This window comes from Sarcophilus harrisii, chromosome 6 (genome assembly GCF_902635505.1).
Source record: "Sarcophilus harrisii chromosome 6, mSarHar1.11, whole genome shotgun sequence".
Lineage (NCBI taxonomy): Eukaryota > Metazoa > Chordata > Mammalia > Dasyuromorphia > Dasyuridae > Sarcophilus > Sarcophilus harrisii.
This window is the reverse complement of record NC_045431.1, coordinates 119,403,393-119,418,577: the sequence shown is the minus strand read 5'-3', so window position 1 is coordinate 119,418,577 and position 15,185 is coordinate 119,403,393.

Sequence of the window (15,185 nt, the reverse complement as noted above, 5' to 3'; positions counted from 1 at the left end):
TAAAATAAATTTTATTAATTGCTAAAACAACAACTTTGACTTTGGAATCTCTCTGAGCCAACAACTTGGTCATTTAGAGTAGGTTCCTTAAATAGAATTGCATCAGATGACCTGGAAAGGATTTTTCCTTGGGATATAACCATAGAAACCATCTAGGCCAATAGTAATAGAGATTCATCTGTCATTATTACCATCTAGTGGTTCTCAATTGCAATTACAGCCTGATGAACATAGTTCTCTCAATTATGTCCCCCAGAGCATTCTAGAGACACACTTAAATGGTCAGGTTGGTTAGAATGATGTCTACTGTTCATTCCTAATCCAAAAGGGAAATAGTGAGGTAGTAAGATGAGTACTATGTTTAGATTCAGACACACTAAATTCAAATCTAACCTTGCCTCTAACTAACTATATGAAATTGTGTAAGTAACTTTGGACAAGCCTCTATGGTCCTTGGTTTGTTTGTCCATAAATATAAAATTAGTTGGTCTTTAAGAGCACTGTTAGAGACTACTTGTATGAATCCCATTTTAGACATTTACTATATTGGAAAGTAGATACAGCCTTTTGCCAAGACAGCATTTGATATTTTTTTCAAAATGATAGACCTGTCAAAATGTGCAATCAACTTGCATAGGCTTTGAGAACCCAGAGTCATCCCCATAGCAGAACAAGGCCCCCGATTTCCCTGCCACACTATCTCTGCTGACCAGACACTTTTTTGAAAGGTGATGAGGGAGGTATGGCTATGCCTGCCTAAGCAAGACTATGGAAAATAGCTGTGTTGAGGACATTAGGAGAAAATCAGCAAGGTTTCATAGGTGTGACTCCATTGGAGACCATCTTTTTACCAGCATATAATTGAATGAAAGGTTCATAGAATACAAGATTTCACAGTGACCTTAGTCTAGTCACATAATTTTATTGAACCACAGTTTGCACATCAGTAAATGAAGGAGATTGGCCTATGTATTTGACATCTCTTCTAACTCTAGATCAAACATACTTTCATATGAACTTTATAATTCTTTTATCTCTTATAACCTAAAATATCCCTCTCAGCTCTAAACTAATCCATTTAGCTAAACTATAATCATATAAGTTCCAACTGTGTGCCAGGCACTGAGCTAGGTACTGGAGCTTTTTTTCTCCTTCAACTAAAAGGGTTTTGAGATTGGTGGATGACTGTGCTCCTTGCTTTTCATTTCCTAGCAGAAAAATTATAAACTCAAGATGCAGAATGAGACATACACTTTCTTATACATACAAATGTGTGAATTTATTTTGCTTCACTCTGTATATTTGTTACAAGGGTTTATATATTCTATGTTTGGTTTTTCTACAGTGACTAAATGTAAGAAACTCAAGAACCAGTAATGTCTTGTGGCATAGTGTATGCTGAAAATAATTTATTTACTTGAACCCACATATTGATCATAGATTTAGAGGTAGAAGGGGTGTTAGAGGTTACTCATTCTAACTGTCTCATTTCCCAGACAACTTAACACTAAAAGGACCAGATCCTTCAGTTAATACTTTTAAGGTATCTTATAATAAATAATTGGTCCAAGGTCATTCAGGTCACAAGTATCAGCACTAGAATTTAAACACAGATTTTTTTTGTATCATATTTAGCATTTTCTCATTATACTACATTTCTCCCCCATCTTCCTCTGATAGAGAACTTGAGAGTCAAAAAAGAAAGGTGATCCAAGCAAGGGGCAGCTAAATAGCACAATGGGATAGAGCACAAGGCTTAGAATCAAGAGGAGCTGATTTGAAATCTGACCTTCAAAAGTTAATAGTTCTATGACTCTAGGCAATTCACTTAACCTCATTTGCCTCAGTTTCCCCTTCTGTAAAATGAACTGGAGAAGGAAATCGCAAACCATTCAGGTATCTTTGCTTAAGAAAATCCCAAACAGCATTTTCACTCTCTCTGTTGTTATTTGCTTGCCTTTTGTTTTCTTTCTCTGTTTTTCTTTTTCTTCCTTCTTTATCTGATTTTTTTTTTGTGCAACAAGATAACTGTATAAATATGTATACATATATTGGATCTAACATGTATTTCAACATATAAAAAAAGAAAATCTCAAATGGTGTCATGAAGAGTCAGACATGACTGAAGCATAAGAACAATGTCTGCAAAGAAGTAGATTTCTGAGGTACCCAATGAGAAAGCTCATTTTGAAAAAAAAAAAAAAAAGCACCTTCCTAATAAGTTTTGAAAATAAGTCTTATTATTTGTTCTTCGTTTCTCTCATTGATAACTTTGAATAACATGAGAATTCAAATATCCTCACAAATTATTTGTCAAGAACCAAGAGCCACCTCAAAGCTTAATTCGGAAAACAAAGCAAAACAATATAGATTTTTAAGAAGAAAATCCAAAAATTTTTTTTTTTTTGAAAAGGGCATGATTCAGAGCAAGCAAACTTCTGAGAGAATAAGCCAGTTCCAATTGTCTTCTGGGAATACACAATGCCTGGGACCTTCTGGGGCATTCTAGAAGTGCTGAATATAGCAGAGCTCACATGTGCATAGCATATAGCATTTTCCTAATGAGTTCCTTACACCTATACCATGGTAGATCATACAAGTAGGATTGTTCCACCTTTAGATATATTAGAGATCTGTACTGAAACAGATTTTAACCCAACAAAACTTAATAGGAGAGGCTAAGAGGGTTTCCTAAGGATTAGTGGTTAAAGTAATATGCATATGGTCACACAGCTAGTGTTAAAGGTAGAACTTAAATCCAGGACTTTCTATACTATATCCACTACATTTCAGTTTGCTCTTTTAAAATAATAGGGTTGAACTGAAATCACTCTTTTTCTCAGACTTTCCCTCTCATCCTTTTTCTCTCTCTCTTTTCTATCTCTCCCTCTCCATCTCTCTCTTCCTTTCCCTCTCTCCCCTCTCTCTCTTCCACTCTATTTTGGTCTCCTCCCTTTTCTCCTTTTTTCTGTCTTCCTCCTCTCCTTGTCTCTGCCTCCATTCCTCCTCTGTCTCTCTATTATTTCTCTTTCTGTTTCTCCTCTGTTTCTATCTCTCTTTCTGTCTTTGTCTTTATTTTTCTCTCCTTCCCCTCTCTCTGTTTTCTCCCTTTGTCTTTGTCACTGTCTTTTCCCTCTCTGTCTCCCCACCCCATCTCTGTTTTTCTATTTTTCTTCCCCCCATCTCTTCTTTTTCTGTCTTCCTCTCCCCCCACTCCTCTGCTTCTTCTTTCTCTTCTTGTTCTTATTCTCTCCTCTTCCTCTTCCTTCTCTGTATCTTCCCTGCTTCAGCCCATGAGAGAAATGATACATATAAAAAGCAATCTATGCCCTATAGAGATTTATGTTTTCACAAATAATCTTTCTCTATTCTAATTTGTGTTTGGAAATTTTTAAGGTAGTTATTAAATTCAAATTAAAAAAAAAAAAAAGAAAACAGACTACAGCATACTTAATCCTAACATGTATCTTTCCATTAACTTTGGTGTATCTGTAACTGATTCTCAGAAAAAGTGGTATTCTAAGATCTGTGATCACTTCAGTGTCCCTGGGAGAATGCTGGGGTAATAGAGTTGGGTTTAAGAATTTTGAATTATCATGGGAATGTTAACAGCACTGATTGACTTCCTTAATGGAGTCCAGTGTACTCTCATTCTCTTTCTCATTTCTGAGTCTCTCAGTATGTCTGGAACTTTTCATTAAAATATTTTTCTTCTATCGATATATTTAAGACAAACTCTTTTGAGTAATTATGGATTTAATTGAAGATGTGATGTAATGTGGAATAACTTGATGCATTCAGTATAGAATTCTCCAAAAACAAGTTCAAATGGATGACCTTGCCATTCAGAGAGAATCCCTCCCCTATTTGGACCACTATATAGCAATTCCATGATAGTACTGAAAAGATGCTTTCAGTTGGCATATATCTCCTTATTTTATAATAAATAACCTTACAGTAAATAACCAAAGATCAATGAATAGACTTTTTTCGATAGGTGTATTAGCTAGGAATTTGTTTTGATTTTCTGTGTGTGTGTGTGTGTGTGTGTGTGTGTGTGTGTGTGTTAGTTTTCCAAATAAAAATCCACAAATGAATATTTGGAAATTAAACCATATATAAGTTGGGACTTTCTTGTATTCAGGTAGTTGGTTACTAGATCAATATTCCACAAAATAGATAGTTTGACATAAATTGTAGGTGACTATAAGTGCTCTAAATGATAGATGTGGAATATTTTTTTAAATCAAATTATTTCAGAGAGAAGAAAACAGGAAAAAAAAGTCACTTGGATATTATGCAAATATATTTTTCCAAAAATGGTATTTAGAAACTGTTATTAGCTACATCCATTTACATATTTGTAAATGGACTAGAAGGGAATGTGTGTATAATGAGTATATCTAAGCAAAGTCTCTGTTGCCCTATTAATAGAGGCCTTTTTTCTAGCTTTGATGATGTCTCTTTAGCAAGGTATGAAATTACTTTGACAAGGTTAGGTCTTTGATAAATTGTTAAGTTCCTTCTACTGCCTGTAACAAGATATTACTGATGTCTAATGATTGATGATTTATAACTAGTTTATACACCTAAGCAATAACTTGGAACTTAGAAGCAGCAAAAGAGCAAAGAGGGACTAGTCAGCAGTTTATACTCAGTTTCCTAGGGCAGTGGGCTTCAAACTTTTGATTGTGAACCCCATTAGTAAATTTTTGAGCTTGTACTCTCAACATAGCTATACAGTTAGGTCTTAAATATTGTAAATAATGAATGCCATGAATGGTCACATTTTAGAAGTTCCCACTGCATGTTTCCATTGGGTTATAACTAAATAACATATTTTATATAACGATCATTTTAAATCATACAAATTCAAATACATGAGATAATTTCATGGGATTAATTACTAATAACTTGCTTATTGATAAGTTATATACACATACTATTACTAATAGTTCTACCCATTATAAAACATAAAATTGAAGTCTGAGTTTAGATAAAGATAAAATCATATTTGATCCTGGATTTAAGAGGGAGATGTTGAATTCTATTGAATAGGGGAGTAATTTGATCACACCTAGATTTTTGGACAATCTCTTTGGCAACAGAGGAGTTATGGGACCCAGTGGAAACAAAGGACGAAGCCACAACCCTGTATTTTGCCTTCAAAGCATTGATATATTATATAATGCATTATAATATAATATACATTAAAATTTTCTATTTGTATCTTGAGTGGTGTATAGCACTTTGTAAGCATATAGTAAGAGCTTAATAAATGTTTTTTAAACTGATTTTTTCTTTTAAAATGTATAATAAATTCAATGTGTTACTTTCAAAGTTGTCATGCTTATTTCCCTATGATTTTCTTTCTGTTCTCTTGCCTGAACTTTTAATTTTTTTTGATAACCCCATTTCCTTTCCTTTCTTCTATTGTGTAGACCCAATTGCAAATTCCCTTTTCTCTCTCAAAGATGACCCATTCCCCTCATGCAAAAAAAAGGGGGAAAAATGTATATAATCCTTGTAATAAATAACCAGAGTCAAACAAAACAAATCCATGCATTTACCAGGTCAAATATGTGTATTTTATTTTACACTTTGAAGTCAGCACTATTCTGTCAGGAAGTGATGTGACATGTGACATAGGACATGCATCCTATTTTCAATTATGATCTTTGTGCAAGAAGTCACTTAAAGGGTATCATCCAGGTGAATACATGTGTGTGTATGTTTGTGCATTGCTATATGTATATTTGTAAATGTACACATAAACACATCACATTGTTATCTGTAAATGTATATATATACATATATATATATATATATATATACAACACAGATATATTTATGTATGTATATACATATAAATCAGCCACATTAGGTTTTTTCCAGGCATATAATATAGCTAAAATGCCATCCATCATTGCAAATATAGGATCTTTCACTCAGAATATAGATTTTTGTAAGCTGGCCAAGGACTAAAGCTCATCTTTCTGCCTATAAAAAGTATATTGTTAGCTCCATTTAAGTAACTCACATAATATATAGATCATTTAGATTCCCAAATAGAAATCCACGAAATGAATATTTAGAAGTCAAACCATATGAAAGTTGGGACTTTCTTGTGTTGAGGTAGTTGACTACTAGGTCAATATTCCACAAAATGGATACCTTGACATAAACTATGGGTGACTATGAGGGCTCTAAATGATAGACATGGAATATTTTTAAATGGAATTATTTCAGAGAAGAAAACAGGAAAAAAAAAGTCACTTGGGTGTTGTGCAAATGTGTAAATAGATTTTCCAAAAAAAAAAAATGGTATTTAGAAACTGTTATAAGCTACATCCATTTGAACATACTTGTACATGGACTAGACAGGAAGATAAATTGGTTTGAGTAGTAATAGCTTCTCTATTTTTGAAGCATTAATTACCATCTATTTTGAATCAAATGTTTCCTTTTATAATCCCACCAAATTGCCAAGTTTAAAGGAAGTCATGAGGAAGGGAGCTACTAATTTCACCAACACCACATATTAACTTATGATTTGGGAAAACCCCATGAATATCATTGCTGTGGGTCAGAAACAGTCACTACCACATTTCTAGATTTTATAACTTTCTCTTCAAAACTATTTTTTTTTTTATCTTTTTAAAGACCAAGAGTTATAATGTGGTATGGCTTGATGCTTAGATGTATAGCAGATATATGCATAGAAGTTAGACAGACTTGAGTCAGTGATAGAATAAAAGAATAGTGACTAAGTCAATAAGAATTCAAATAAGTGGGATCTCTTTATTTTCAGATGATATGAGAGGCTTAAAGGCTTATTTCTCCTAGGAATTGCTTAGGCACACCTCAATTTTAAAGATTTCAGTTTCTTTTAATTACACATGGGTGCCTATAATATACTAACATGAAACCAGATTTCTGGGAGACTCTCTGAGGACCTGGGAAGGATCCCAATGTATTCAATATAGCATTTTTTTTTGTTTTTGTTTTCTTTTCTTATGCCTCCTCCTAAGCACTATATAGTATACTTGTCATAGTCCATAAACACCCTAAATCAGTAGTTTGAGTTAATTGTCCATGTTAATTGCTGTGCACCAGCCCTTTCCAATAACTGGAAAATTATAATAGGTTCTTTAACACACATAAGTGAAAGTTTATTTGCAAAAGACTCTCCTCCGTGTCCATATGAGGGAAAGAGTTGATAAGAGCTTGAGAGAAGAGAGATCCTTTTGGCTTGCAGCTTTGAGAAAGAAGACAGATGGTTACAGATTCTCTTTAAGTCCCTAAAAGAAGAAAAAAGGCTCCAGAAGAAGTTAACATATGGAAGAGCTCAGAGCATCCATTAACACCACCTTTCTGAGGAGAACAGATGTAGTGGGAAAGACTTCCTACAGACAGTAATGTTTGAGTTGTACCTTTAAGGAAGCCAAAGAGGACAAGAAATGGAGGTGAGCATAGAAACCATTCCAAAACACAGAGGATAGTTAATAAAAAAATTTAATTAAAATTTAAAAATATTTTTTAAATTGGAAAATTGAGCAGTTATGTATGAAGAATGGCAACAGTATCACTAAAAAGTAGAGATCATGATGGGAAGTAAAGTTTAAGAATACTGGAAAGCCAGTAAGAGCCCATCTTGTTAAAGGTTTCTAAATCAAATAAGAGTATTTTACATTTGTTTCTGGAGGCAATATGGAATTTACTGATTAAAAGTGCCTGACTTATGCTTTAGAAAAATTTCTTGGCAGTTAAGTGGGAGATACATTGAAGTGAAGAGACACTCAAGACAAGGAGAGCAATTAGAAAACTATTGAATTAGTCCATGCATGAGGAGATGAAAGCCTGTACCAGGACGGCATCTGTGTGACTGGAGAGATGAGGATGTATACAAGAGAAAGTAGAAATGCCAAGATTTGGAAACAGATTGGATGTGTGAAGTGAGTGTAACTGAGAATTCTAGGATGAAATTGAGTTGACAGCCTGGGACCAGGACTTGATCATAACAATAATTAAGAAATTCAAAAAAGGAAGGATTTTGAGGAAAAGATAATGGTTTCCATTTTGAATATTTTTTTTACTATTGCTACCCAAATTTGCTTTTTTCAAAATTCCTCTTCAATTTTTTGAAATATGGATATCCAGTATGGCCAAAACTGGCTTCCCAATTTCATATTTAGCCTTCTGTCTTGTCACTACTTTACATTATTCTAGAGATTTCCCAAACCATAGAGGATAGCTAATTTAGAAAATTTAAGGGAAAATTGGAAACCAGTATGGTAGAAACTAGGCCGTACACCAAGATAAGGTCAAAATGGGTTCATGACCTAGGCATAAAGAATGAGATTATAAATAAATTAGAGGAACACAGGATAGTTTACCTCTCACACCTGTGGAAGAGGAAGGCATTTATGACCAAAGAAGAACTAGAGATCATTACTGATCACAAAATAAAAAAATTTGATTATACCAAACTGAAAAGTTTTTGTACAAACAAAACTAATGCAGACAAGATTAGACGGGAAGCAATAAACTGGGAAAATATTTTTACAGTCAAAGGTTCTCATAAAAGCCTCATTTCCAAAATATATAAAGAATTGACTCTAATTTATAAGAAATCAAGCCATTCTCCAATTGATAATGGTCAAAGGATACGAACAGACAATTCTAAGATGAAGTAATTGAAAGTATTTCTAGCCATATGAAAAGATGCTCCAAATCATTATTAATCAGAGAAATGCAAATTAAGACAACTCTGAGATACTACTACACACCTGTCAGACTGGCTAGAATGACAGGGAAAGATAATGATGAATGTTGGAGGGGATGTGGGAAAACAGGGACACTGATACATTGTTGATGGAATTGTGAACACATCCAGCCATTCTGGAGAGCAATTTGGAACTATGCTCAAAAAGTTATCAAACTGTGTATACCCTTTGATCCAGCAGTGCTACTACTGGGCTTATATCCCAAAGAGATCATAAAGAAGGGAAAGGGACCTGTATGTGCACGAATGTTTGTGGCAGCCCTCTTTGTAGTGGCCAGAAACTGGAAACTGAGTGGATGCCCATCAGTTGGAGAATGGCTGAATAAATTGTGGTATATGAATATTATGGAATATTATTATTCTGTAAGAAATGACAAGCAGGATGATTTCAGAAAGGCCTGGAGAGACTTACAGGAACTGATGCTGAGTGAAATGAGCAGAACCAGGAGATCATTATATACTTCAACAACAATACTGTATCATGACCAATTCTGATGAATGTGGCCATCCTCAGCAATGAGATGAACCAAATCAGTTCTAATGGAGCAGTAATGAACTGAACCAGCTACGCCCGGCAAAAGAACTCTGGGAGATGACTAAGAACCATTACATTGAATTCCCAATCCCTCTATTTTTGCCCACCTGCATTTTTGATTTCCTTCACAGGCTAATTGTACAATATTTCAGAGTCTGATTCTTTTTGTACAGCAAAATAAATGTTTGGTCATGTATACTTATCTAATCTATACTTTAATTTATCTAATTTATATGTGTATCTAATTTATACTTTATCTAATTTATATCTAATGCGTGTCTAATTTATGTATATCTAATGTGTGTATCTAATTTATACTTTAATATATTTAACATCTACTGGCCATCCTGCCATCTGGGGGAGGGGGTGGGGAGAAGGAGGGGAAAAATTGGAACAAGAGGTTTAGCAATTGTCAATGCTGTAAAGTTACCCATACATATAACCTGTAAATAAAAGGCTATTAAAATTTTTTTTTAAAAATTAAAAAAATTTAAATTAGTAAGTGGAGCATTTCTGTTCCCAAATTATGCCTCTAGCTTCTTGGATGATGGCATACATTCCCTAGGAACAGAACAAATAATATGTATGAAAAATGTTTTAAGGAGATCTTTTTTTCACCCATATATCACATTACAATTGTACAGTAGTTTCATTAGACTTTGGTCCACATACTGTCTTAATTACTTAAACTTGAGATCATAATAAAAATTCTAGAAGACATTTTGACATAATTTATTTTATTTGATCCTCTCAACAACTGTGTGAGGTTCATATTGCATATATAGTTAACATCAATTTGTGTATCAGCAAACTGAGGAGCAGAAAAGTTGGTCCAGACTACGTCTTTCGTTCTTTTCTGTATCTCAAGCATGCCATCTCATAGTGAACCACCAGAGGGAGGAAGATACAAGCTTTTGTTCTGATGTCATTTTTTAAAAACAACATATATCTAATAAACACACACAAATAAAATTTTTTTGTACAAAGTCAAATACAAAAAAGATTACATATGAAAATGTGAATCTCTATTACATATCACACCACACAAATACATATGCTCTGCTTGCTAAAGTACAAAATAATTCATTTTTTTCAAAGCTGCCCTACTTGTCTCTTTCCTTCTGAATTTCTGTGCATTAAAAAAAAAAAAATGCTTCAATGCTCTCTTTTCTTCTTTCTTTGTTTCTTTTTTCCTTTTCTCTTCCTTCTTTTCTTCCCTCCTTCCCTCCCTCCTTCCTTCCTTCCTTTCTTTTTTCTTTTTCTTTCTCTCTCTTTCTTTCTTTTCTTTTTCTTTATTCATTTCTTTCTTTTCTTTTTCTTTCTTCATTTCTTTTTTTTCTCTTTCTTTTCTTTCTTTTAAAAGAAAGGAAGGAAGGAAGGAATCAGGAAGGAAGGAAGGCAGGAGGGCAGGAAGGAAGGAAGGAAGGAAGGAAGGAAGGAAGGAAGGAAGGAAGGAAGGAAGGAAGGAAGAAAAAAGGAAGGAAGGAAGGAAAGAAGGAAAGAGAGACAAATTTGGAAGAAATAAAGGAGGAAGGAAGGAAGGGAGGGAGGAAGGAAAGAAAGAAGGAAGTAAGAATGATAAGAAGTCACATTTCTATAGCACTTTCTTTTACAAAATGCTTTCTTCTCAACCATCCTTGATGGATTAAATATTCTGATGCCCATTTTATAAGTGAATATATGCTGAGTGACTTGCTCATTCATGGTAGGATCTGCATTCCAGCCTTATGCTCTTTTATTATACTGAAGGCCATCTAAAGACAATGTCTCTGTTTAGTCTTTTGGTACTTCCGCTCACTTGCTACTCAACAAATATTTGTGCAATAAACGTTAAATAAATGAATTAGTTAACTTTAAATTACTTTTGGCAAGGGTTATAGTCTGTCAGGGATCTATGAAATTGAATTGATTGTTTTGGTTTGGGTTTTTTTCAGTATAAATAGACTTTACTGAAGTCAGTGCCACTGAACTAAGACTGAAAATTGTGTCTACATATGCGCAACTTATAGCACTTCACAACTTGAATGAACAAATTAGCTAAATCAAAGTTTATTTGGTAGCTCCAATCACTAAGCACAGTGTCTTGACCAGAGGAAGCACTCAGTTGAATATAAATTTCTTCACCAAGTCTCCTATAATTTTTACAGATTGACTTTCTTTAGTCTCATTTTAATAGGTAATATTTATTTATCACTTTAAAGTATGCAAAGTTCTTTACAAATACTAGCTTATCTTCACAACAACCCTGGAAGTACAAATGAGGAATCTGAGGCAAGCAAAGATTGGGTGACTTGCCCAGATTCGCATAAATGTTACTGAAGCAGTATTTGAACTTAGATCTTCCTGATTCCAAGTCTAGTACTTTCTGCTCCGCTAACTAATATTATCTTTTAATTTTTTTAATGCATGTCAAACAGACAAGAACACATTCACATGGAACAGTAGGTACTGTGACTGCTCTATATCTGAATTTTGGCTTTCAAATGACTTTTTCATCTATCTGCTCTGCTTCTGAGCGACTAATATGGACTGGGATATTTTTGCAAGTGGCAGATTTAGCTTCACCCACTTTGCATATGAAATTTAAGCCCAAGAGGTCAATAACAAGCTTCTAAAAACAAAACTGCAGTGCTATTATCAGGTGAACAGGAAAAAAAATAAATTTCCTTTAATTCCTTAGAGGAAGATGGGTAATTTAGCAAATAATAGCTTAGGAAAGAAGTCATATTCCCAAATGAAAAAATCTGTATTAAAGCATGTAGCTAACTCCCAGAAATACTACACAAATAGAATTGTAGTTCATATATCTGCAGTGGATGCTCAATAGCCAGAACAAAGTTTTCCAAAATTTATATTAATCCCATTAGGGAAAAAAAAATATCAACTTTTGAGAATGGGAATGACATGTATACTTGTGTATCTAATTTATATTTTAATATATTTAACATCTACTGGTCATCCTGCCATCTGGGGGAGGAGGTGGGGGGTAAGAGGTGAAAAATTGGAACAAGAGGTTTGGCAATTGTTAATGCTGTAAAGTTACCCATGCATATAACCTGTAAATAAAAGGCTATTAAATTAAAAAAAAAAAAAAAAAAAAAAAAAAAAGAAAGAAAAAAAAAAGAGAGAATGGGAATGACAAAGGACCTGAGGATATTATGCATATTTGGAAAATTTTCATGTAAAAGTTAAGTGAAATTTCATAATATTTCTAAACAGATTTTTAAATATGTATTGTATTTGTTCTTTATATGAACTGTGAAACAGTACAGTGATGGGGGGAGGGGGCTTAGAGGAGTAGTCTTAGAATTAGAAAGACCTGAATTCAAATCCTAGTTGTGTGACTGTAGGTAAATCACTTAACTTCTAAATACCCTCAAGCAACTGGCCAAGTCAAGTGAATATCTGATCTGCCATAGTAGGAGCAAGTTTCCAAATGTGACATTCCTCATTGTTTGAGCATCCATACTAAATTACAAATTTAGATAACAGCTCTCCTCCCCAACACACACATGTGTGCACACACACTCTATGATTTCTGTTACCATAGAGGAATACCTAATTGAGTAATTAGGAGAATGGGATAAAACTGTCATCGAAAATATTTTCCAATATTCTGTAACATTCTTTGGTGTTATGGGCCAGAACTTTGTACTTGAAACAAGGATTCTTACAAGGTGCTAACTCAATGGAATTAATAATGGTTATCTGGTTTAGCATGGTGATTAATAGTTCTCTAGTTCAGTATGATTGAATTAATCTTACAACAAATAATGGTTCCCTAGTGATGTAATGATTGGTTAATATTCCCTATACTGTAAATGATTTAATTATAATAGAACATATACACTGGGACAAACTCAGCCAGAGTCAGACTCAGAGAAGATAGAAGACTGGAGGCAGGAGCTCAAGCTCTCGGAGCCAAGGAGAGACATCCATTTTATCTCCCACCTTTGTGGTAGCTGGAGGCTGGAGCACAAGCTTTTGGATTGAGACAGACTTCACGACAGAGACCATCTGGTGATCTTCCTGCCTCCCTCACAGAAACCAAGACACATTCTAGAGGACCTCAAGAAAGCCAACCCAGGCCTCAGGCAAGGGGATACAAGACTATGAAAGAGATAATAAAGAATTTGCACTTTATCCCCAGCTATTCTCATGGTGATTACTTTGCTGAAATGAAGGCTGCTTCAAGACCTCTAGAAAACCAATGAGAACACTAAATAACTGTCTTTACAAAGGAAAGTAATATGAATTTTATTGACTTTTGAATTTTAGAGAAAAGTCTAGAAATATTTCAATCTGTGCAATAGCAATAGATTTTCATTTTAAAAATGTGTGTATAGGTTTGTAACAAAGAATGGATCAAATATTCTATGGGAAAGTATGTTTGGGGATTTGTCTCCATCTCCTTCCTTTATCTTTGTCAAAAAGTTTGATAGAAATAGCAAAAGCAGATGGGGATAAAGTGGATAACATGAAGTCAAAATGACTTGAATTCAAATTTCACCTCACTTAATAGCTGTGTGACTTCCCGATAAGTCATTTAACCTCTGTCTCATTTAGTTTCCCCACGTGTAAAATGGGGAAAATAATATCTACATCCCAGAATTTCATGAGGATAAAATGAAAAAATATTTGTAAAAGACTTTTTAAATTGTAAAGAAATGCTCAAGTTGTTGCTATTGTTTCTAAATAGTCACTTTTCCTTTCCTCCATCTTTTTTTACCTCTTTTGTATCTCTGATCTTGAAATTTGAGGAGCTGAGTGAGCTCCAGGCATTTGTCACACATCGGCTTGAAGGATGACATACATCATATCTTTGAACATCTTGTCCTTGTACTGGAATATTGCACTGCCATTTCAGCAGGTTGCAAAGTCACTAAATAAAAAATCAGTTGTAAATTGAATGCTAATTTCATTATGCTAAGTCAAGCATTAGAGGGAAATCTCAAAGGAAAGAAATTAAGAACTGTTTGAAAATTATTTCAAAGCAAATAGTTTCTTGACCATAACCTCTGAATTGCTCATAGAATCAGAGTTGAACCAGAATGAAGAAAAGGTTTCCTCTTTCTGCTTGGAATAGGGGAAAAAAGTTGAATAGGTCTACACAACATTTTTTCATTCCCCTTCTATTAGTGGTAGGTAACATCAGTTCATTACAGCCCTGACAAGAGTCTCCCATGGTTCTAGTTATTCTGGCCAACAAATTCAAATGGTGACTCTGCTGAGAAGCCCTCTGGTCTCATATTATGACTCCCCTCTTCCATCACAGCCATTGTCTGACTGCTGGGGTTTTCTAGTGCCTGAGAGACACCACAGTCTCACTGCACCCTCATACAACCATCCCATTAAGAAAACGAATATCCAGCCAGTGAGCAAATCTGACTTATGGTACAGGAGATTCTTTTTTAGGCATTGGTTATACTAGATGGCATCTGGAGTCCTCTTTCAACTGTCTGTCTGTCTCTTTCTTTCTCTCTCTCTGCTCCTCCCTTGCCACAATGAGTAGAACATCTCACTTGCAATAAAGAGCTGGAACCTAGTCCCACATCAAGACCCTTGCTAGCTATGTAGTTTGGGGCCATTTCTTATCTTTGTGAGGCTCAGTTTCTTTAATTGTAAAATAAGATGGTTCTACTAGATAATTTCTAAAGTCCTTACAGCTTTAGAGTTATGATCCACAAAGTAATTTAGTTCAAAGAAAAACAAGGGCAAAGGACATTCCTTTTTCTATGATGCTATGACATTTACAAAACATTTTCCTTATAGCAACCTTGAAATTGTTGATGCGAGTATGAGAATCTATCTCATTTTTGAGAAGAGAATGAGCAATGATGGCAATGGCTTAGGAACTTCCAGTAT